Source organism: Entelurus aequoreus, linkage group LG18 (assembly GCF_033978785.1).
Source record: "Entelurus aequoreus isolate RoL-2023_Sb linkage group LG18, RoL_Eaeq_v1.1, whole genome shotgun sequence".
Lineage (NCBI taxonomy): Eukaryota > Metazoa > Chordata > Actinopteri > Syngnathiformes > Syngnathidae > Entelurus > Entelurus aequoreus.
In genome coordinates, this window is record NC_084748.1 from 14,989,131 (window position 1) to 15,015,853 (window position 26,723).

The 26,723-nt window shown below is 37.6% G+C and overlaps 1 protein-coding gene across 4 annotated transcripts in view; it reads right to left on the reverse strand.

Moving 5' to 3' along the window:
* Positions 1 to 26,723, reverse strand: part of elfn1b (extracellular leucine-rich repeat and fibronectin type III domain containing 1b) — a 301,266-nt gene that overhangs the window by 79,954 nt on the left and 194,589 nt on the right. For 3 of the 4 annotated variants that reach the window (XM_062026574.1, XM_062026576.1, XM_062026577.1), the window contains one exon: positions 11,339 to 11,392. The gene's annotated coding sequence lies outside the window, so the exon portion shown is untranslated. Of the gene's footprint in view, positions 1 to 11,338; positions 11,393 to 15,138; positions 15,161 to 26,723 lie in introns of those variants that run through there. The other variant, XM_062026578.1, reaches the window with a different exon arrangement.

Sequence of the window (26,723 nt, forward strand, 5' to 3'; positions counted from 1 at the left end):
TATACATGCGTATATCCTACATAAAAAATGTATGAATACATTAGATATCTATATATCTTATAGACCGTATCTCTGTTGCTGCAGCAGCAGAGAGTTTATTCTGTCTTGACACTTTGTATTGATATTTTGTATTACATTCTTCCCTTAAATGATCATGTTTACAGTGATTGTTATATATGTATTTTTTATGTATGTCGCTTTGGATAAAAGCGTCTGCCAAATACTTAAACATATATAAACACCTGAAAGTCTTTATATCAGCTAAAACCACCAATCTGTTTCACTGGATTCAGAATAAAACCAAATGCTGTCTTACCCAACAATGTTAGTATTTGAATATTGTTACTTGAAGACTTATTCCTGGTTACAAATATACTGTTAAGAAAGTATTGTCTTATATTTTGCCTAAAATGAGAATGCATCATAATCAGTGGCGGCTGGTGAATTTTGTTTTAGGTGGGGCTGAAAGTTTGTAAACCAAACCCCTGTAGGGGCGTCATCCTCCCCCAGAAGATTTGTTTGTGATTTTCACATACAAATATTGAAGATCTTTGCTCCTTCTCAACTCTGTGGTAATGTTATTTTCATAAAATACAACCAAAAGTACATTAATGTTAAATCTTACTTGTGAAAAGTAATCCCCCGATTCCTATTTTCAACAGTCCGCTCATTTGAGCAGGAAAACGCTGAACACCAGCCCGGCATCTTTGTTTTCTACCTGTCAACTGTCAGTTTAGGCTGCTCGCTGGCTCCTCATCACCACTTCAAGATGCAATTTGCTCGCGTCACAGCAACCAATACTGCGTCTACTTATAAGATGTCTATGGTTATAACATCATTTCAAACACAGCAATATGTTGCGTCCACTGCAGTTTGCTACCTTATTCATACTTTTTGTCAAGTGATTTTTTTAAGCAGGGTTGCATGAGGTACCTATACTTAACGTTACGTTAGTCAATGTATCACACACAGTAACATAACGTTAAGACGGCGGTCAGCAGCACCGCATATTTTAGCCACCTACAAAAAGACAAACATAGTCAAATAAAGGTCAGTTAAAATGTATACTATATTAAGAATATGTGTACATATTGCATAGGGCCCTGACATCTAAAAAGTACAACTCTGTTCATTGTTATGTTCATGTATTTGTTATGTTTTTCATGTGTACACACACATACAGTATGAGATGAGATCAATGAGATAAGGTAAGAACAGAATAGAAACTGCTGTGGAACTAGTTACAATGCAATATGCCATGGAAATACAATGTTAACACTTTTGTACAAATAAGTACAGTTGCACTTGTTTTTGCAAATGTGTTTATTCTGTAAAGGAATGAGTTAAATGTTTGAAATTGTTTAAACTATTAAAATGACTGGTTAATAGTGCTATTATGAATTGCAATGTCAGTACTATTTTTTTTCCTGCTATTTCAAATGCACTTGTTTTAATAAATAAATACAGCGGTTTAAAAGCATACACAATCTGTGTAAAAATATTAGTCTGTGGTTAAAAGGACTTGAAAGGACTCGAAACTCAAAATGCAGGACTTGTGACTTGACTTGAGACTTTCCAGTCTTGACTTTGGACTTGACTCGGGACTTGCCTGTCTTGACTCGGGACTTGACTCGAGACTTGAGGGCAAAGACTTGAGACTTACTTGTGACTTGCAAAGCAATGACTTGGTCCCACCTCTGGTAATTACACATCAAAACCCTGCGGCTTATAGTCGGGTGCGGCTTATATATGGAGCAATCTGTATTTTCTCCTAAATTTAGCTGGTGCGGCTTATAGTCAGGTGCGGCTTATAGTCCGGAAATTACGGTAATCAAATACATCCAAATATTATGAAAACAAACAAAAAAAACACAACAAGTGCAAAACTTCATGAAGTACAAACCGAACAAAAAAAAAGTAATATACACACTGCAAAAAGTCAGTGTTCAAAAACAAGAAAAAAACAAACAAAAATTAGGGGTATTTTATTTGAACTAAGCAAAATTATCTACAAATAGAACAAGAAAATTCGGCTTGTCAAGACTTTCCAAAACAAGTCAAATTAGCTAACTTCAATGAACCCAAAAATACCTTAAAATAAGTATATTCTCACTAATAACAAGTGCATTTTTCTCGGTATAAAAAATACCTTTTTGCTCAATATGTTGAAAAATATTCTTAAATGAAGTACATGCTAGTGCCATTATCTTGACATAATGATATGCGCTCGGCATCAGGATTTTTTTTTCATACTTGAAGTAAGAAATTACTTAAAACAAGTAGTTTTATACTTGTGAGTGTTGATGACACAGCTTTGCATCAGTTGATATTCTAGTTTCAAGCATGTTTTACTCAATATACACTACCGTTCAAAAGTTTGGGGTCACATTGAAACGTCCTTATTTTTGAAGGAAAAGCACTGTACTTTTCAATGAAGATAACTTTAAACTAGTCTTAACTTTAAAGAAATACACTCTATACATTGCTAATGTGGTAAATGACTATTCTAGCTGCAAATGTCTGGTTTTTGGTGCAATATCTACATAGGTGTATAGAGGCCCATTTCCAGCAACTATCACTCCAGTGTTCTAATGGTACAATGTGTTTGCTCATTGGCTCAGAAGGCTAATTGATGATTAGAAAACCCTTGTGCAATCATGTTCACACATCTGAAAACAGTTTAGCTCGTTACAGAAGCTACAAAACTGACTTTCCTCTGAGCAGATTGAGTTTCTGGAGCATCACATTTGTGGGGTCAATTAAACGCTCAAAATGGCCAGAAAAAGAGAACTTTCATCTGAAACTCCACAGTCTATTCTTGTTCTTAGAAATGAAGGCTATTCCACAAAATTTTTTGGGTGACCCCAAACTTTTGAACGGTAGTGTAGGTCATAACATCTCAGCAACAAGCTGTAATATCTTACTGAGATCATTTAGGACCAAAACCCTTAAAACAAGTAAAACACTCCAACATAAAATCTGCTCAGTGAGAAGAATGATCTTATCAGACAGAAAATAAGCAAATATCACCCTTATTTGAGATATTTCATCTTACTTAGATTTCAGTTTTTGCAGTGCACCTCACGGGATGATACAAAACAAATACAAAACCAGACAAAAAAAAAAAAAGTAAAATAATAAATATAAAGCAAAATGTAAACATTTATGGCTGTCCATATGATCTTATTGTTCTGTCTTTATATATGTTTTTAGTCTTTTATCTCATTGTAAAGAGAATTCCATAGTTAAACCCCCACCACTGATACACACATTTGTTTTAAAGTTGTCCTTCAAAGTAAAATGATAATGAACGTGTTCTCATTATATTTACACTCATTATATTTATATAGCGCTTTTCTCTAGTGACTCAAAGCGCTTTTACCTAGTGAAACCCAATATCTGAGTTACATTCAAACCAGTGTGGGTGGCACTGGGAGCAGGTGGGTAAAGTGCCTTGCCCAAGGACACGACGGCGGTGGCTAGGATGGCGGAAGCGGGGATCGAACCTGGAACCCTCAAGTTGCTGGCACGGCCACTTTAACGACCGAGCTAATACGGTTTGCCGCGCGACACGCGTTAAACGAGGGCTGAGGCGAGGATTTAAAAAACAGCTCCCTTGGATCATCTTCATCGTCATCATCATCATCATCATCATCATCATCCTCATGGCCCAGAAACTGTTCCTGCCGAGTCAGCAGCCTCCAGCAGACATAACTGTCATAACAATACTTCCATGCTCTGCTGGCCTCACACTGATTAATATTATTATATTTTAATGGGCATGCTAATGAGCTGCTTCTGGATTGGTTGACAACTGCGTCACATGACACCTGAGTCAGCGCTAAATTAGCGCCTTTTTCCCCGCTCCCTTGCAGCGTCTTCTCCATTCCCACTCGTTTCCTAGACTCCTTTGTCGCCTTCCTTCTCTCATTCATCCTTCCCTTGTCTCCTGTCTCCTAAATACCTCCTTTACTTCCTCCCCGCCTCGCCTCCTCTTCCCTCCGTCCTCGTCCCCTTTTAGCGGGCAGCTGTTTTTGTTTGGAGTAAATGTTTTTGTCCAAACAGGAACGACGCTGCATATTGAAGCTGCTTTGTCATTGCCTCTGTGCCTCGGAGCAAGGCACTATTATCGTGTTTGTGTCGCTAGTGTTTACACACAGACGTCAGGAATGTCCCTGTGGGGGCCGATACACACACTGCAGTACCTGTGTCTGACCACTTGGCGTACACACTTCACACAGCAAAATCATGAAAAAATTACCTCCAGGGGACCCATCCATCCATCCATTTTCTACCGCTTGTCCCTTTTTTAAAAATGAAAACATGCACACACTTGTCTGCATGTACTCAAACTGCCTACAGAACACAAGAATAAACACACTGGTGACACTGGTGGACGTTTTAGATGGTAAAAAAAAAAAAAAAAAAAAAAAAAGTGCTGCACGTGTGCTGATGGCAGAGGGGGAGATACGGTTCATTGAAAGAAATATAGACAGTTGGAAAAACGTCCACGGTGAGGTGTACTTGTTGAGTACGGCGCTGGTGGAATAGAATAGTAAAATAGAAAATATCAAACATGAGAGACGCATGAGTGCTGCCGTCACAAGAGAGCTGCGGTTCATTGAAGGAAATATTGACACTTACGACACAATTTTGAAAATGTTCACTGTGAGGTGTACTTGTTGAGCATGATGGTTGTAGAATAGAATAGAACACTTTGTCATCAAACATAAGAGGAGCATGAGTGCTGCCAGCATAGGAGAGCTGTGGTTCATTGAGGGGGACGTGAATGCCAACACAAGTGAGTTGCAAAGTAATTGTCTTGCCTACAGGCGAGCATAGTGGTGGTAGCGTTGCGGTCTAGGGCTACGCGAGTGCTGCTGGCACTGGGTGAGCTGCGGTTCATTGAAAGAAATATAGACAGTTGGAAAAATGCCCACGGTGAGGTATACTTGTTGAGTACGGTGCTCGTGGAATAGAATAGTAAAATAGAGTAGAGCGCTTTATTGTCATCAAACATGAGCGATGCATGAGTGCTGCCGTCACAAGAGAGCTGCGGTTCATTGAGGGAAATATTGACACTTACGACACAATTTTGAAAATGTCCACCTCGAAGTGGACTTGTTGGGCATTGTGGTCGTACTATAGAATAGAACGCTCTATTGTCATCAAACATATGAGTGCTGCCGGCACAAGAGAGCTGCGGTTCATTAGGGGAAATATTGACACGGCGCAATTTTAAAAACGTTCACTGTGAGGTGAGGATGGTGGTCGTACGATAGAAGACTTTATTGTCGTCAAACATGAGAGGTGCATGAGTGCTGCCGGCAGAGGGGGAGCTACGGTTCATTGAAATAAATATTGACAGTTGAAAAATGTCCACGGTGAGGTGTACTTATTGAGTACGGTGCTGGTGGAATAGAATAGTAAAATAGAGTAGAGCGCTTTATTGTTATCAAACATGAGAGATGCATGAATGCTGCCGTCACAAGAGAGCTGCGGTTCATTGAGGGAAATATTGACAATTACGACACAATTTTGAAAATGTTCACCTTGAGGTGGACTTGTTGGGCATTGTGGTCGTAGAATAGAATAGAACGCTCTATTGTCATCAAACATATGAGTGCTGCCGGCACAAGAGAGCTGCGGTTCATTAGGGGAGATATTGACACAACGCAATTTTAAAAATGTTCACTATGAGGTGAGGACGGTGGTCGTAGAATACAAGACTTTATTGTCATCAAACATGAGAGGTGCATGAGTGCTGCCGGCACCGGAGAGCTGTGGTTCATTGAGGGGGACGTGAATGCCAACACAAGTGAGTTGCAAAGTAATTGTCTTGCCTACAGGTGAGCATAATGGTGGTAGCTTTGCAGTCTAGGGCTGCACGAGTGCTGCTGGCACTGGGTAAGCTGCGGTTCATTGAGGGAAATATTGACACAACACACTTTTGTTTACTGTGAGGTGTACTTGTTAAGCATAATGGTCGTATAATATAATAGAACGATCTATTGTCATCAAACATAAGAAGAGCATGAGTGCTGCCTGCACAGGAGAGCTGCGGTTCATTGAGGGGGACGTGAATGCCAACGCAAGTGAGTTGCAAAGTAATTGTCTCACCTACAGGTGAACATAGTGGTGGTAGCGTTGCGGCCTAGGTCTACACGAGTGATGCTGGCACTGGGTGAGCTGCGGTTCATTGAGGGAAATATTGACACAACAAACTTTTGTTCACTGTGCGGTGTACTTGTTAAGCATAATGGTCGTATAATATAATAGAACGATCTATTGTCATCAAACATAAGAGGAGCATGAGTGCTGCCAGCACAGGAGAGCTGCGGTTCATTGAGGGGGTCGTGAATACCAACGCAAGTGAGTTGCAAAGTAATTGTCTCACCTACAGGTGAGCATAGTGGTGGTAGCGTTGCGGTCTAGGGCTACGCGAGTGCTGCTGGTACTGGGTGAGCTGCGGTTCATTGAGGGAAATATTGACACAACACACTTTTGTTCACTGTGCGGTGTACTTGTTAAGCATAATGGTCGTATAATATAATAGAACGATCTATTGTCATCAAACATAAGAGGAGCATGAGTGCTGCCGGCACAGGAGAGCTGCGGTTCATTGAGGGGGTCGTGAATACCAACGCAAGTGAGTTGCAAAGTAATTGTCTCACCTACAGTTGAGCATAGTGGTGGTAGCGTTGCGGTCTAGGGCTACGCGAGTGCTGCTGGTACTGGGTGAGCTGCGGTTCATTGAGGGAAATATTGACACAACACACTTTTGTTCACTGTGCAGTGTACTTGTTAAGCATAATGGTTGTATAATATAATAGAACGATCTATTGTCATCAAACATAAGAGGAGCATGAGTGCTGCCGGCACAGGAGAGCTGCGGTTCATTGAGGGGGACGTGAATGCCAACGCAAGTGAGTTGCAAAGTAATTGTCTCGCCTACAGGTGAACATAGTGGTGGTAGCGTTGCGGTCTAGGGCTACACGAGTGCTGCTGGCACTGGGTGAGCTGAGGTTCATTGAGGGAAATATTGACACTTAAAGCACCATTTTTAAAAAATGTTCACAGTAAGGTGTAATTGTTGAGCAGAGTGATCGTTTAATAGAATAGAGCGCTTTATTGTTATCAAACATGAGAGATGCATGAGTGCTGCTGGCACAAGGGGATGGGTCAAATGCAGAGCACAAATTTCACCACACCTAGTGTCTGTGTGACAATCGTTGGTACTTTAACTTTAACTTTAACAAGAGAGTTGCGGTTCATTGAGGATAATATAGACATGAAAGAATTTTGAAAATGTTCACTGTGAGGTGTACTTGTTGAGCATGATGGTCATAGAATAGAATAGAACGCTCTATTGTCATCAAACATAAGAGGAGCATGAGTGCTGCCGGCACAGGAGAGCTGCGGTTCAGTGAGGGGGGTGTCAATGCCAGCACAAGTGAGTTGCAAAATATTTGTCTTGCCTACACGTGACGATAGCCTAGGGCTGTAAAAGTGCTGCTGGCATTGGGTGAGCTGCGGTTCATTCAGGGAAATACTGACGCTTACAGCGCAATTTAAAAATGTTCACGGTGCGGTGTACCTATTGAGCAAGGTGGCGGGAAAATAAAAGCGTGGCGGCCTATGGCTGCACGAGTGCTGCCAGCACTATGAGGGTAAAATTAATCCCAAGAAAATAAAGTCAAGCGTGACAGTGGCTGGGTCACGGTCGCAGGACAGTATAGCAGTCGAGCACTGTGGCGGTAGCACGCACAAATGCTGTCGATACGTGGGGAGCTACGGTTCATTGGGGGATTTTAACAACAGCGAGTACAACAAGACAGTCGAGCAAGCATGGCGATGTTAGAGAAGACCGTGCTCTGCTTCTCCATGTCACAGTACACGACGGAGTTCCTGTTCCCTTCGATGAACCGCGACTCCCGGGTCTCGGCAGCACTCGTGCAGCCCCACTGCGTTATCGTGAATGATGTGAATATCCGACATGTTCCCTCAAATAAAGATGTCAGGAGAACAAGAAGGCACACACTTGGCAAAAATAGCTTTCATCACAGCATCTGACTCTCATTCTTGTCTCGGGGGTGAGAACACACACACACACACACACACACACACACACACACACACACACACACACACACACACACACACACACACACACACACACACACACACACACACACACACACACACACACACACACAGTCCCACTATCGCTCTTTTCATCTCCACATACAAATTAAATCAGTGGTCCTGACAGGGCGAGAGGACGGGGAGGACGAATAAAAATCACCTCATTATTCACACACGGGCTGAGACGTGCACGCGCACACACACACGCGTGCACACGCGCACACACACACGGTACAACAGAGGGTGCGCACAAAAAGGCCGGGAATGGCAAGGAGGATGATGATGTGATGAAGGTCACGCTGACAAGAGGAGCAGCAGTGATGATGAGAGTGGCATCACCTGGCCCCGCCCACCTCCGTGGCGAGCCCGGCGACTGGGGAGACGAGTGCTGTTGATGGCGTCTGCGATAACTTCTGTCTTGACCGATAACGGCCCGCAGTGCGCCCGTGACTACAATGTAAAGGAGGCCTTGTGAATCACGGCAAGTGAAGCGCGACGATTTTTGTTGATCGACTTTTGTCATTCGAAAGGAAAAAAGATTAATTATATTACTATATTATTATTGTTTATTGTTGTATTATATTGATTTCATATATAATTTATTATTGTTGTTTATTGTTGTATTTCATAGATCATGTATTATTATTAATATATTATTATTGTTTATTGTTGTATTATATTGATTTCAAATATCATTTATTATTATTACTGATTATTGTTTATTGTAGTATTATATTGATTTCATATATCATTTATTATTATTACTATATTATTGTTTATTGTTGTATTATATTGATTTCATATATCATTTATTATTATTGTTTATTTTTGTATTATATTGATTTCATATATCATTTATTATTATTACTATATTATTATTGTTTATTGTTGTATTTTATAGATCATGTATTATTATTACTATATTATTATTGTTTATTGTTGTATTATATTGATTTAATATATCATTTATTATTATTACTATATTATTATTGTTTATTGTTGTATTATATTGATTTCATATATCATTAATTATTATTACTATATTATTATTGTTTATTGTTGTATTATATTGATTTAATATATCATTTATTATTATTACTATATTATTATTGCTTATTGTTGTATTATATTGATTTCATATATCATTTATTATTATTACTATATTATTATTGTTGTATTATATTGATTTCATATATCATTTATTATTATTGTTTATTGTTGTATTTCATACATCATGTATTATTACTATATTATTATTGTTTATTATTAAATATATAGATTTAATATATAATCTACTATTATTACTTTATTATTGTTGTTTATGGTTGTATTATATTGATTTCATAAATCATTTATCATTATTACTATATTATTATTGTTGTATTATATTGATTTCATATATCATTTACTATTATTACTTTATTATTGTTTATATTTATATTAAATTGATTTCATATATCATTTATTATTATTACTATATTATTTTTTATTGTTGTATTTCATACATCATGTATTATTATTACTATATTATTATTGTTTATTGTTCTTTTATATTGATTTCATACATAATTTATTATTATTACTATATTATTATTGTTTATTGTTGTATTTCATACATCATGTATTATTATTACTATATTATTATTGTTTATTGTTAAATATATATATTTCATATATCATTTATTATTATTACTTTATTATTATTGTTGTATTATATTGATTTAATATATCATTTACTATTATTACTTTATTATTATTGTTTATATTTATATTAAATGGATTTCATATATCATTTATTATTATTACTATATTATTATTGTTTATTGTTGTATTTCATACATCATGTATTATTATTACTATATTATCATTGTTTATTGTTCTTTTATATTGATTTCATACATCATTTATTATTATTACTATATTATTATTGTTTATTGTTGTATTTCATACATCATGTATTATTATTACTATATTATTATTGTTTATTGTTAAATATATATATTTCATATATCATTTATTATTATTACTTTATTATTATTGTTGTATTATATTGATTTAATATATCATTTACTATTATTACTTTATTATTATTGTTTATATTTATATTAAATGGATTTCATATATCATTTATTATTATTACTATATTATTATTGTTTATTGTTGTATTTCATACATCATGTATTATTATTACTATATTATCATTGTTTATTGTTGTTTTATATTGATTTCATATATCATTTATTATTATTACTATATCATTGTTTATTGTTGTATTTCATACATCATGCATTATTATTACTTTATTATTATTGTTAAATATATTGATTTCATGTATCAATAATTATTATTACTTTATTATTATTGTTGTATTATATTGATTTCATATATCATTTACTATTATTGTTTATATTAAATTGGTTTCATATATCATTTATTATTGTTACTATATTATTTTTGTTTATTGTTGTATTTCATATATCTATTATTATTATTACTATATTATCATTGTTTATTGTTGTATTGTATTGATTTCATATATCATTTATTATTACTACTATATTAGTATTGGTTATTGTTATATTACATTGATTTCATATATAATGTATTATTACTACTATACACTTTTTGTTTATTGTTATATTATATTGATTTCATATATCATTTAATACATGATCATATTGTTATATTCTCATTAATACATGAATGTTGTTATCACTAGCATATCATATGTGTATTATTTATTATTGTTACATTAGTAGTAGTATAGTTTTATCATTACCATGTCCATATGTTATTTTTATCATATTGTATTTATTATAATATATATTATTAATGTAATACTACATAAATAATATATATTATATTACTATATCTTCTTATGTTATTAGTATCAGTTCAAAATCAACAGGGTTCTTGCTAACATTGGCAAGATTGACGACGTAGATGTAGACCATAGAACACTGGAAAGGAAGGACGTTCTAAGCTGAACTTTGACCCCAGCGCCACTGGCCGATGAAGAAAAGCAGTAGGGTTCTCGCTTTGAGGCAGACAAATAAAGGCTCTTATTTTGAAAAACAAGCTGTCACTGGTGTGTTGACGCTACAGTGGCCGTGAAGTGACAGGATGTAAACTATTTATTTTTTAATATTTCGGATTTGTGCTTAAATGAAGAAAAAAAAAATGTTTTGTTTACCTTTGGTGTGCGAGCTGTGTCCTGCTCCTCAGTCTCTCCGACTTCTTTCCATCCCTAAACAAGACAAGTTAAAGAAAAAGACTGTTATAACCCCAAACCCTTTCAGTTGAAAGCAGTTTTTCCCACTTCTACGGCACCCCGCCACAATAAAAGCCTGAGAGGAGACCAGCAAAGAAAAATGCGATTTATAGAAGTGTTTCCATCTTTACTGCACATCTTTGTGTGAGCTGTAACACTTTGACTGTGTCTCTTTGTGCTTGACGACTCTCCCCAGTCACTAAGCATCACACACACTTCCTGCCTCTCTCCTTGACAAAAGTATTGGGACATAATCAATGACATAAGCGGAGAGAGGTTATGGATAGCTTTGAAAGTGAGGAGAATTATTTTTAAGTGGATAGGGAAGTCCTTCTTTAGCTGCCGTCTTGTTTCATCATACATTGCTGCCTTTGCACCTGTCGATGTTCACTTTTGTATGCGCGTTAAATCAACCAAAAACCCAGACTTTGGAGCAATGTTCACAGACTCTTGTATTTGGCTCTCTATTAGATGCTTGTTCACCGGTCCTCATATGGAAGGTACTTTTCCTTGTTGATGTCTCAGGAAGGGTTGAAATACAAGAACAGACACACGCACACACACACACACACACACACACACACACACACACACACACACACACACACACACACACACACACACACACACACACACACACACTTGTATTTGTTACCTTCTTGGGACCTCCTAATAATGCCTACCTCTTTAGGACCACCCTTTCTAGATATATAAAGAAGTGCATTTACAACATTAATAATATATACACACTATGCACATATAAAAAAGCTTGTTGGGAAAAATCAGTTGGAATTTCACAAGAAAAAGGTCACAATTTCACAAGAAAAACTTAGAATTTTGGCAGCATTATATTAAAAGTCGTAATTTTACTCAACGCAAGTCAAAATTTTACAAGAAAAACGGAACATTTGTGCAATATTATGATAAAAGTTGGAATTTTACTCAATAACAGTCGCAATTTTACAGGAAAAGCTTAAACTTTTGGCAATTTTTATGAAAAAAGTCACAATTTTATAAGAAAACTTTACAATTTTGGCAATATTATAATAATAATCTGAATTTTACTCTGCAAAATTACGAAAAATGTCATCTTTTTACTCAAAAAATGTCACTATTTTACAAGAACAACAAGAAAATTGGCAATATTGTGATAAAGTCAGAATTTTACATGACAAATGTCACCATTTTGCATTAAAAAGTAATAATTTTACATAAAGTAATAATTTTACATAAAAAAGTAATCATTTTACGAGAAAATATTGCAATATTACAGAAACAAAAAATTGTTCCCAATGATATATAAAAAAAAGTCGACACATTGTGAGAAAGACTGACTTTAGTAAAAAAAACATTTTAGATTTTTTTTTTTGTAATTGGTTTTTAATCTTCATTATTTACTTCAAGTTATAACACACACACACACACACACACACACACACACACACACACACTCACACACACACACTGGTTATCATTTGGAATGGGGACCATGTTTTTGATCATCACTTGATCTTTGTACAGGTTGCGGAGGCATAACAAAAATGGTGTAAAATGGCCACTGCCCAGTTAGCTCATACACGTCTTTAAATCTCTGGATTGATGATGTAATAATCTCTATGAGACATCAGAGTGACCTGCTGCCTGCGAAATAGTGAGCATATCAATGGCGGACGCAGGGCTTTGGCATTTTGCATGTTGCCAGATAGTGAGCCAGCACAAGGCAGCCTATTTTGATTATACTTGGGGTTTTTTTTTTAAGTCCATTCACAAAACACGTAGACATAAAAATTGCATGATTTTGTCATCGACCTTAATGATGCTCATAGTACATAAGTAAAAAGGACACAGACACACACACACACACACACACACACACACACACACACACACACACACACACACACACACACACACACACACACACACATACATTCTTGTATTTGTTACCTTCTTGAGACCTGAGAAAAATGCCCCCCTCTTTATAATCACCCTTTCTAGATATATAAAGAAGTGTATTTACAACATTAATAATATATACATGCTATGCAAAATCTTATTGTAAAAAATGAGTTGGAATTTCACAAGAAAAAGGTCACAATATCACAAGAAAAACTTGGAATTTTGGCAGTGTTATAATAAATGTTGTAATTTTACTCAACGCAAGTCAACATTTTACAAGAAAAATTTTACAAGTGTGCAATGTTATGATAAAAGTTGGAATTTTACTCAATAACAGTCACAACAGGGGCGTGGTCGGGTGGTGTTTGGGGCGGGGGGCGTGGCTAAGGGCGTGGTTAAGAGGAGAGTATATTTACAGCTAGAATTCACCAAATCAAGTATTTCATATATATATATATATATATATATATATGTATATATATATACATATATATATATATATATATATATATATATATATATATATATATATATATATATATATATATATGTATGAAATACTTGACTTTCAGTGAATTCTAGCTATATATATATATATATATATATATATATATATATATATATATATATATATATATATATATATATATATATATATTATTATTTATTTTATTTTATTATACATATAAATAAAATACTTGAATTTCAGTGTTCTGCAGGCTATCCAGTAGATGGCAGTATTGTCCTGTTTAAGCGTGTCACAACATTGGTGTTTACTGCAGACGAACTGCTTTACGGTAGACTAAACGTGACTGCTGTTGTTGTGTGTTGTTACCGCGCTGGGAGAACGTTAATGAAACTGCCTAACAATAAACCCACATAAGAAACCAAGAACTCTCTCTCCTTGTTGTGCACTCTACTCTCTAAAAGCCGTGGATGTTATGACGTCATTGGGCAGGCAAGCTGTTTATATTGTGGGAAAGCGGACGTGAGAACGGCTGTCCCCACTCAGGTCCGCATTGAGCTGGAGGGGGCGTGGCTGAATACCGGGAGTTTGTCGGGAGAAAATCTCTGCCGGGAGGTTGTCGGGAGAGGCGCTGAATACCGGGATTCTCCCGCTAAAAACGGGAGGGTTGGCAAGTATGATCTACAGATGGATCTGACTATCATTTAGGGGACCTGTTTTTTTGTCCCCATACCGTCAGAGGTCCCTTAAAGGTGACTGTGTAAACAGAGCGATGTCCCCATTAAATAAGCATTGCCAGAACACACACACACACACACACACACACACACACACACACACACACACACACACACACAAAGCGTGCCAGATAGAAGTCGGTCAGGTGGAAGACGACAACAAAGATGGACGACGAGTCCTCCCAAAGCACGAGCTCTCAAGTCAATGAACTAAAAATAGACGACATGCTGTGACACCTCACACACAACCCAGCATCATATTCATACAGGAAGTTGAAGACACACACACACACACACACACACACACACACACACACACACACACACACACACACACACAATCCCATCCCCCACAGGAACCTGCAGGCCCAGGAGCAGCAAGTGTGAGTCAGCTGGTCTCCATCAGCAGCAGGTCTTCATCGGGCGCAGGGAGGGAACGCTCGGGGCGTGGTGAGCTGGTCATGGCGCCCTGACTCTTACTGAATGTCAGTTAGGTAACGCCTATACGTGTGTGTGTGTGTGTGTGTGTGTGTGTGTGTGCGCGTGTGCGATGACTACCCACAACGCGGCAGTCGAACGAGCAAAGCGAAGCACTTAGTGTTGCCAAAGAGGTCAAGTACCTTGTTATCAAATGCGAGAAGATGCATCACTACGTTTGCTTTCTTCAAGACGCCCGTGCAGGGTCCCCCGCCAGCGTCGTACTTTTTGCCGTTTGCTTTTTATCGTGTCCTTCCTCCCTCGCTGACGACTTGGTAAAGGCGCCACGGACGTTTAGGAGGAAGTCAACAACTTGTCAATGTAGTCTGTAAGAAAGGTATTCATGCAAACCAAAACAATGTTCATGCGAGTCAAAGATCCTCTATACCAGGAGTCACCAACGCGGTCGCCCGTAAGGACCAGATGAGTAGCCCGCTGGCCTGTTCTAAAAATAGCTCAAATAGCAGCACTTACCAGTGAGCTTCCTCTATTTTTTAAATTGTATTTATTTACTAGTGTGACAGTCCTAACTGTCGTGCGGGTTCTCAGGACCATCCAGGGAAGACATTGTCGTGAGACGGTTTAGACTTCTTTATTATTTCAATCACAGAGTCTTTTGCGTGCTTTTCAGCAGCTGCCTTTTTTCTCACGTGAGCACACGAATGGTTTCCTCCCGTTCGCCGTCTGCTTTTCAGCAGCACGTCGCCGTCGTTTGCGTGGCAGCAGAGGATGGTTTCCTCCCGTCCGCCGTCTTTCTCCGTCTCCTTTCTTGATGTTCACGTCTCTCGCCCTTTTATACGGTCCGAGAGGGTGATTGCACAGTCCACAGCTGCGCGCTCCACGCACCTTGTGCTGATGGCGGCGTCGCTCCCAGCGCACCCCGCCTTGCCGCTCGCTCGTCCACGCCTCCTCGCCGCCATCTTGGAACGGGCGCCGTCGGTCCGCCGGCCCCGCCTCCCCACAACTAGCAAGCTGGTCTCGCTTTGCTCGACATTTTTAATTCTAAGAGAGACAAAACTCAAATAGAATTTGAAAATCCAAGAAAATATTTTAAAGACTTGGTCTTCACTTGTTTAAATACATTCATTTATTTTTTTACTTTGCTTCTTATAACTTTCAGAAAGACAGTTTTAGAGAAAAAATACAACCTTCCTCTTCTTTCCTGACAATTTAAATCAATGTTCAAGTAAATTTATTTTTTAAAGAATAATAAATAAATTGTAATTTAATTCTTCATTTTAGCTTCTGTTTTTTCAACAAAGAATATTTGTGAAATATTTCTTCAAACTTATTATGATTAAAATTCAAAAAAAATATTCTGGCAAATCTAGAAAATCTGTAGAATCAAATTTAAATCTTATTTCAAAGTCTTTTGAATTTCTTTTAAAATTTTTGTTCTGGAAAATCTAGAAGACATAATGATTTGTCTTTGTTAGAAATATAGCTTGGTCCAATTTGTTATATATTCTAACAAAGTGCAGACTGGATTTTAACCTATTTAAAACATGTCATCAAAATTCTAAAATTAATCTTAATCGGGAAAAATTACTAATGATGTTCCATAAATTATTTCTATTTTTATTTTTTTTATTTTACATGAGTTATTATTTGTACAAACATGGTGCAAAGTAATTCATGATTTGTTAAAAACATTTTTAGTGGCTCGCTAGTTAAAATGGGATATTGTGATTTCACAAGACTGTCTTAGAAGTGATCATTTGAAAATGTTCAATTTGAAAAATGTGCACTTAGAGAAAATATAAAAATAAAGTGTTGCATATTGATATTTATCTGTTTCTATATATATTTAATGTGAGAAATCATTAAGATGATCAGTGTTTCCACAATGATAAATATAATTAATTATTAATAATAACATAGAGTTAAAGGTAAATTGAGCAAATTTGCTATTTCTGGCAATTTATTTAAGTGTGTATCAAACTGGTAGCCCTTCGCATTAATCAGTACCCAAGAAGTAGCTCTGGGTTTCAAAAAGGTTGGTGACCCCTGCTCTATACACAAGGAACACTGAGGTTTTTTTTTTGTTTTATTTTGTTTTTCACAAAGAAATACAATCAGGTGTGCTTACGGACTGTATCCCTGCAGACTGTATTGATCTATATTGATATATAATGTATATATTGTGTTTTTTATGTTGATTTAAAGGCCTACTGAAATGAATTTTTTTAATTTAAACGGGAATAGCAGATCCATTCTATGTGTCATACTTGATCATTTCGCGATATTGCCATATTTTTGCTGAAAGGATTTAGTAGAGAAAATCGACAATAAAGTTCGCAACTTTTGCTCGCTGATAAAAAAAAACCTTGCCCCTACCGGAAGTAGCGTGACGTCACAAGCGGTAGTGCTGCTCACAATTCCCCGTTGTTTACAATGGAGCGAGAGATATTAGGAGCGAGAAAGTGACAATTACCCCATTAATTTGAGCGAGGATGAAAGATTTGTGGATGAGGAACGTTAGAGTGACGGACTAGAATGCAGTTCAAGAGATATCTTTCTTCGATAACTTACACTACCGTTCAAAAGTTTGGGGTCACATTGAAATGTCCTTATTTTTGAAGGAAAAGCACTGTACTTTTCAATGAAGATAACTTTAAACTAGTCTTAACTTTAAAGAAATACACTCTATACATTGCTAATGTGGTAAATGACTATTCTAGCTGCAAATGTCTGGTTTTTGGTGCAATATCTACATAGGTGTATAGAGGCCCATTTCCAGCAACTATCACTCCAGTGTTCTAATGGTACAATGTGTTTGCTCATTGGCTCAGAAGGCTAATTGATGATTAGAAAACCCTTGTGCAATCATGATCACACATCTGAAAACAGTTTAGCTCGTTACAGAAGCTACAAAACTGACCTTCCTTTGAGCAGATTGAGTTTCTGGAGCATCACATTTGTGGGGTCAATTAAACGCTCAAAATGGCCAGAAAAAGAGAACTTTCATCTGAAACTCGACAGTCTATTCTTGTTCTTAGAAATGAAGGCTATTCCACAAAATTGTTTGGGTGACCCCAAACTTTTGAACGGTAGTGTAGGTACAAGCTGGCTCATTGGAATCCACACGCTCTCCTTTTTCTATTGTGGATCACGGATTTGTATTTTAAACCACCTCGGATACTACATCCTCTTGAAAATGAGAGTCGAGAAGGCGAAATGGACATTCACAGTGACTTTTATCTCCACGACAATACATCGACGAAGCTCTTTAGCATGAGCTAACGTGATAGCATCAGTCTCAAATGCAGATAGAAACCAAATAAATAAATCCCTGACTGGAAGGATAGACAGAAGATCAACAATACTACTATCAGGAGACACCGAACCAAACACTGGACATGTAAATACACGGTTAATGTGTATTCGACGCCTGTCGAAGCCTAGCAATGCTGTTGCTAACGACGCTAACTTAACAACGGGACCTCACCAGAGCTATGATAAAAACATTAGCGCTCCACCTACGCCAGCCAGCCCTCCTCCGCTCATCAACACCCGTGCTCACCTGCGTTCCAGCGATCGACGATGCGGTCGGCGGCCCGGAGACGTAGGAAGTCAAGGTGAGTTCGCCGCTAGCGCGTCTGCTATCCAACAAAGTCCTCCTTGTTGTGTTGCTACAGCCAGCCGCATACACCGATTCCACCTACAACGTTCTTCTTTGCAGCCTCCATTGTTCATTAAACAAATTGCAAAAGATTCACCAACACAGATGTCCAGAATACTGTGGAATTTTGTTGAAGAAAACAGAGCTCTGTGTATTGTGTCCAAAAGGGTCCAAACACTTCCGTGGACCTCGCGACGTCACGCGCATACGTCATCCTCCAAAGGCGTTTTGAACCGGAAGTTCCCCGGGAAATTTAAAATTGCACTTTATAAGTTAACCCGGCCGTATTGGCATGTGTTGCAATGTTAAGATTTCATCATTGATATATAAACTATCAGACTGCGTGGTCGGTAGTAGTGGCTTTCAGTAGGCCTTTAATAAATAAATAAAAATATTATTATTATTTTATTTCTTTTTTTATTTCTTGTGCGGCCTGCTCTACATTACAAGATCACTCTGCTGTTTTTTTATGTCCTACTTAAAATGCTAGTCAAAGATCTTTTTTTGTTTACTTTTCAGTAAACATGTTTTATGGGCCAAAGCTTAAAAAATCACTTAGACATCTTCAGAATGGATCTGACTATCATTTAAAAAGGTTTCCCTTTAGGCAGGGGTGTCCAAACTTTTTCCACTGAGGGCCGCACACTGAAAAAACAAAGCAAGCGGGGGGCCATTTTGATATTGTTTTATTTTAAAAACCAATACAGCAAATGTATAAAAATTTACATTTAGGCCTCCACTAAGGCTTGATCCCGGTGAACCCAAATGGTTTTGGTCAAAAAAATATATAAAAAATGTTTCATTATTTAGTATTATTATTACTATTATTATTATTCAAAGTTTAAATCTCTAGATCAACATTAGGTCTATCTGTCGATATAACATTTTTAAACATTTAAGTTGTATGCCCTTTTTGTCAAAGAAAACCCTGTGTTTTTATGGAAAAAACACCAAATATGCAATATTTTCCCCCAATGAAATTTTAAAGTGGAATATTTGAGATTATAAAATAATTGGAGCCTTAAAAAGGTCAATAACTCATAACAACATTGATTCATTGTTATTTTTTTGAGCAATGACACACACAAAAAAAATCCCACTAAAATATTTAACATCAAAGTGTTAAAAAATGTATTATACATTTTTTATACTGTTGACTTTTCACACAATAATCTCGAGATCAGCTTCAGATCTATCCGTCAATTATAAGTTTTATTGTTGTTTGTGTTTTTTGTTTGTTTGTTTAAAAAAAAAAACAGCTCAGTTTTTTATATGGCAAACACAAAATATGCAACATTTTCCTCAAAAAATATCTCAAAGTGGAATATTTAATGTGACATAATTGGAGCCTTCATAATGACGTTGATTTTGATTCATTATTATGTTTTAAAGAAAGAAACAGCCTGCATGGCAGCTTTGTGTTATTAGAGTAAACATTGCAACATTTTCTTGTTACATTTCACCTGTTTGCTCTTTTATACCACTTTTTTGTTTTACTTTTTTTTTTAATCATATTTTTAGAATGTGCCGTGGGGCCGTAAAATGTTTTATTGCGGGCCGCAAATGGCCCCCAGGCCGCACTTTGGACACCCCTGCCTTTAGGGGACCTGTTTTTTTGTCCCCATACCGTCAGAGGTCCCCTAAAGGTGACTGTGTAAACAGAGCAATGTCCCCATTAAGTAAGCATTGCCAGAACACACACACACACACACACACACACACACACACACACAGGGGCCTGTAAAGTGCATGCTGATTCGCTAATTAGCCGTCACGGTGACAGAAAGCGATATTTAATTGGCTGCTAAAAAGCGGCGAGAACAACTCCCAGCATGGACGCACGTCAGGGGGAGGAAGAGCAGCAGGTGGTCGACTTGTGTCCTCTTCCGGCTTCGTGACAACAACATGGAGGTATGGACTATTTATTTTGGGACCCTTCAACACTATTTGAAGTGTATGTATTTTGTTTTTTTTACGTCCGAAGCGCTGCACACAAAAAGGGTAAATAAAACAAAAATGACGTGTGCGTGGTGCTGTTTTTAAACCCTGTAATACCGAGTGACTTGAAATTTCTCACACAGCTCCTCAAAACACAGTTAGAATAATTATGTGTAAGTTATCACACAACTTTAGTATGCTTCAAGTCCGTTGCTATAGTTATTAGTATTGTGTACTTTTTCTATCTGTGCAAGGACAAAACTTCTTGTCTGAGGGGTGGCCTCAGCCGCAGATGTTATCTTTGTTTTAGCCCGCTAACAGCCAAGGACTTCAGGGACCTCAACGAAGATAAGACGACAGCACGCAGACGAAGCAGAGACAAGGCCCCAGCACATTCCGTCACTTATTGTGCGTACTGGAGCTGCTTTGCATGATATGTGTGACCACTCCTTTAAGAGGCGGCCTCGGTGATGTTGACTGGGGAACTCCTGAATAAATAGACGGACGCGGGAGCTGTACCTTAGAGCGTAGTGCGAGACTGTGACTAAGTGTGCAGCTCCATGCGTTCTCCCCATGAGCTAAATTGAACTCTGTCTCTGCATGATTCCTTGCTTCTTGTCTGTTTAATTTTGTCAAGAGGATTGGTCAAAACCTGACAAACACTCTCTGTAACTTCCGGGCGTTTGGTTGAATCACCACCAAATTCGGTGTACATCTTCGGGGGACTGACGAGCGCATATGCGGCGAATTTCAGCAAGATTGCTTGAAGAACGTGGCGTTGAGGTAAGGACTATTTATTTTGGTACGCTTCAATACTTTTTGAAGTGTATGTATTTTGTTTTTTACTTACAAAGTGATGCACACAAAAAGGGTTAAAAAAAAAATATATTTTTTAAAAATCCTGACAATTACGTGTGCGTGGTGCTGTTTTTAAACCAGGTAAGACCGATTGACTTGAAATTTCTCACACAGCTCCTCTAAACACTCACTGTAACTTCTGGCCGTTTGGTTGAATCGCCACCAAATTCGGTACACATCTTCGGGGGACTGACGAGCACATATGTGGCGAATTACAGCAAGATTGGTCGAAAAAACGTGGCGTTGAGGTGTGGACTATTTATTTTGGCACCCTTCAACACTTTTTGAAGTGTATGTACTTTGTTTTTTACTTCCGAAACGCTGCACACAAAAAGGCTAAAAAAATTTTAAAAATCCTGACAATTACGTGTGCTTACAGTATTAACCCTTTTCAGGGTGCAACAAAAGACTAGATTCAGCTCATATTAAAATGTTGCAATAAGAAATAAGATTCTACTATCAAAAACTACTAATAATATTAATATACACAAAAGTATTAAAAATTGGTATCGTTTAAACGTGAACGGTACCCATCCCTACTGACTATTAGCGTAATAACTATTAAAACTGTATTATATACGTGTCGTATCTATGCTAGCATGTTTAACAAAGCATTTCCAACTCTACCTATAGAGGGCACCACCTGTGTCACTGATATTGTGGCCTGAACCCTTAACTCGTCTGTCATTAAGGACAGCAGCATCCTTTGTGTTGCCATGGTGACCAACATTCCCTTCCACCCTAGCAGTGTTGTTAGCACGGAATAGTATGAATGCCTGTTTTTTTAGTCACGACCAGAGGTCCAAAAGTCTGTTTCTGTGGAAATAATAATTTAAAAAAATACTGCAATTATTCATGTTTTTTTGTTATTGTGCCGAGTAATTTGCATGGATTGTGTGCACATGCTTCTTGTTTAAATTATGAAGCAAACGCTCATTATTTCAATGGCGTTTCACCCGCTACATTTGTTCTATGAATTAAAATTTGTGTGCACATTCGTAGGCTTGTGTGTGTGTTTGTGTGTGCGTGTGTGTGTGTGTGTGTGTGTTACTAAGAAAAAGGGGACACATGAATCGGTGACCTTCGCACTGTTACATTTTTAAAACAGGCTGTGAATAATACATCAAGTTGGAGTAGAACGAGCCCAGGATGAAATATGAATTGAAATTATCTGACATAAAGAGCATAGAGAAGTGTAAGTGTGTGTGTGTGTGTGTGTGTGTGTGTGTGTGTGTGTGTGTGTGTGTTTGTGTGTGTGTGTTTTTTCTTTCTGCTCCACCCTGACATCAGTGTTTCCCACACATTCATTTATTTGTGGCGGCCCGCCACGAAAGAATTACACTACCGTTCAAAAGTTTGGGGTCACATTGAAATGTCCTTATTTTTGAAGGAAAAGCACTGTACTTTTCAATGAAGATAACTTTAAACTAGTCTTAACTTGAAAGAAATACACTCTATACATTGCTAATGTGGTAAATGACTATTCTAGCTGCAAATGTCTGGTTTTTGGTGCAATATCTACATAGGTGTATAGAGGCCCATTTCCAGCAACTATCACTCCAGTGTTCTAATGGTACAATGTGTTTGCTCATTGGCTCAGAAGGCTAATTGATGATTAGAAAACCCTTGTGCAATCATGTTCACACATCTGAAAACAGTTTAGCTCGTTACAGAAGCTACAAAACGGACCTTCCTTTGAGCAGATTGAGTTTCTGGAGCATCACATTTGTGGGGTCAATTAAACGCTCAAAATGGCCAGAAAAAGAGAACTTTCATCTGAAACTCGACAGTCTATTCTTGTTTTTAGACATGAAGGCTATTCCACAAAATTGTTTGGGTGACCCCAAACTTTTGAACGGTAGTGTACGTCCGCCACGACTCGGATTTTCTTCATTTTTATTTTCGGGATTTGAATGCATTTATTTTGAAAGGACAGCTGGAGAGAGACGGGGGAGGGGGGAGAGAGGGTGAGAGGGGGGATTGACGCGGAACAAAGCGACTCTCAGGTGGGATCGAACTGGGTCGCCGCTGCAGCGGGTGCTCTACCAGGTGAGATAGGTTATAGCTGCATCGCTCGCGGCTCGTCATATATTTAACGTTAATCCGCGATTTCACCGAGCGTTTCACTGACGGTGAGCAGCCTGACGCTGCTTCATTAACACCGCCGCTCGCTGTTTGACTCGGGGGCCGGGGCAGACGCACGCAGTAACAGTCACCTGTTACCATACCGACGAGCTAACGTGTCCAGGTTATAACCCTGTTGTCAATAAACACACATGGAGACGGTGCTTCAGATACTAATACTAATTTGATACTGTAGTAGTTATCTTTTGTGTATTCATAATGTAAAATGGATGGATGGATGGGCGTTTAAAACAAAACTGTTATTATTAATTAGTAAGTATACAATTTGTGAGCCTTTTTAGAGAAAATCATATCATCGTAGTAAATTATGCAAATTACTTGATGGTGACCACGCCCATAGCCACGCCCCCACCGCCGCAGGTATCTTGGCAGTTTATGGGAAACACTGGACATTAATGCCAACTTCTGCTTTCCAATCATTTGAGGAACAACAAGGGGCAAGCTCGCTCTCCTTACCAACATATTGCTGGGTATTGTGGCCAAACAGCTCAATTTTTGTTTCATCTGACGTCACATGGACAAGGATAAGACCTTCTGGAGGAAATTTATTTGGTCAGATGAAACAAAAATTGAGCTGTTTGGCCACAATACCCAGCAATATGTTTGGAGGAGAAAAGGTGAGGCTTTTAATCCCAGGAACATCATTCCTACCGTCAAGCATGGTGGTGGTAGTATTATGCTCTGGGCCTGTTTTGCTGCCAATGGAACTGGTGCTTTACAGAGAGTAAATGGGACAATGAAAAAGGAGGATAGCCTCCAAATTCTTCAGGACAACCTAAAATCATCAGCCTGGAGGTTGGGTCTTGGGCGCAGTTGGGTGTTCCAACAGGACAATGGCCCCAAACACACGTCAAAAGTGGTAAAGGAATGGCTAAATCAGGCTAGAATTAAGGTTTTAGAATGGCCTTCCCAAAGTCCTGACTTAAACGTGTGGACAATGCTGAAAAAACAAGTCCATGCCAGAAAACCAACACATTTAGCTGAACTGCACCAATTTTGTCAAGAGGAGTGGTCAAAAATTCAAGCAGAAGCTTGTGGATGGCTACCAAAAGCGCCTTATTGCAGTGAAACTTGCCAAGGGACATGTAAGCAAATATTAACATTGCTGTATGTATACTTTTGACCCAGCAGATTTGCTCACATTTTCAGTAGACCCATAATACATTCATAAAAGAAGCAAACTTCATGAATGTTTTTTGTGACCAACAAGTATGTGCTCCAATCACTCTATCACAAAAAAGTAAGAGTTGTAGAAATGATCGGAAACTCAAGACAGCCATGACATTATGTTCTTTACAAGTGCATGTAAACTTTTGATCACGACTGTAGATGATCTTTGACTTGTGTTTTTGTAGTGTGTCTTAAAAAGAAAGGAAATCATTCTTGTCATAGAAATTATCTTTGACTATTGTTTTCTGTAGTATGTTCTTTAAAACAGAAAAGCACTCTTGTTGTTATATACAGTAGATGATCTTTGACTGGTGTTTTCTGTAGTATGTCCCTAAAAAATCTAATTGCTCTAGAATATAGATGATCTTTGACTAGTGTTTTTTGTAGTGTGTCCTTAAAAGAAAGGAAATCAATATTGTCATAGAAATTATCTTTGACTATTGTTTTCTGTAGAATGTTCTTTAAAACAGCAAAACACTCTTGTCACAGAGAGGATCTTTGACTGGTGTGTTTTGTAGTAGGTCCTTTACAACAAAGAAATCTCTCTTGTCACATAGAGGATCTTTGACTAGCAAAGGTCCTCAAAAGGAGGACAATTCCTATTTTTCAAAAATGTATTATATATGTATTTTTAAAAATGTTTTTAGGGCATCTCCATGGAACCAGAATGAGTTTATCTAACCTGTAACATTTGGAACAGTTTCATTATAATTATCACACCAAATAATACATTGCGGAAATTGGTTAGAATCGTGAATCGTGTTGAACCGTGAGTCGATTCTGAACCGAATCGTCACCCCAGGAATCATTAGGCGCCCAAAGAGTCACAAGCCTACTTAGAAGAACTGGATGTTAGTAATTGAATTAAAGAAAGAAATCATCAAAAACATGACAGAGCGGAGAGTAGCACTGCTAGTCTGAGCCACACTGAAGCAGAATGAGTCGATAACTAAAGCCAAGGACATTCAAATTATACCCAAACGGCAGACATTTATCAATGAAAATAAGGAGAAGCTGCTGATGGCGTTTTTGTCAGAGGAGCAGCTGAACGGAGATACTGTGGAAGTCCATTCTCCAAGGTAAATAATGTGCATTATTACATGCTGACTGCATGTAAAGTAACTATATATATATATATATATATATATATATATATATATATATATATATATATATATATATATCCTATACATTTATATGGGTACATATTATAAAAACAGATATATAATTAATAATTAATATAAATTAATTTTAAGAGTATGTGAAAGTTGAACTCCTCCTTTGTTTACTTCTGTGACAACATTCTTAAAGTTTTGTAATCAATCAGAAATATCAAGCAGCTAAAATGCACCAATTATGGATAAGTGTGGAGAGTGTTTTGCATTTTTCCCATCATGCTTTGTGACGGATTTAAATAGGTGTCATTTTAAATTGTTTATGGTGATTGGACATTTTTTATAATACTCACAAAGTTCAGTGAGTAGGTCGTGTTTTGGGTGACCATGTGTGTTGACTTTTTCGTGTTGGTTGCAATGATTAGGGAAGGTTGTTTGGATTGGGTCGTTCTAGTAAATGCTGCGTTGTAATTACGTCATGCTTTTTTTAATTTCTGTTTGCTATTTGGGCTTATTGGACCGTAATTAGAATAAAAACTAAAAATCATATTTTGATATGATGTACTTAGTCCATAAGTACACAAACGGGTACTTCATGTGTAGTGACATGCTAATTTTTATTTTTACACCTTTTTTTTCCAAATTCCATTGTATGTTATAGTCTTCTGACACCACCAGATGGCAGTATAAGTGTCCACATAAGCGGCCATAAGACCCCAATTCAGTAGTGTACACAATTTTGGAAATAAGAGCTAAAAGGTGCTGTCCACGCATGTGGCCACTAAGGCCTTTAGGTGTAGAAACACCCAGCGTCCAGCTTCATCAATAAACTCATGACGTCTCAAGAGCCAAACTGAAGACGCCGGCGGGCCACACTTGG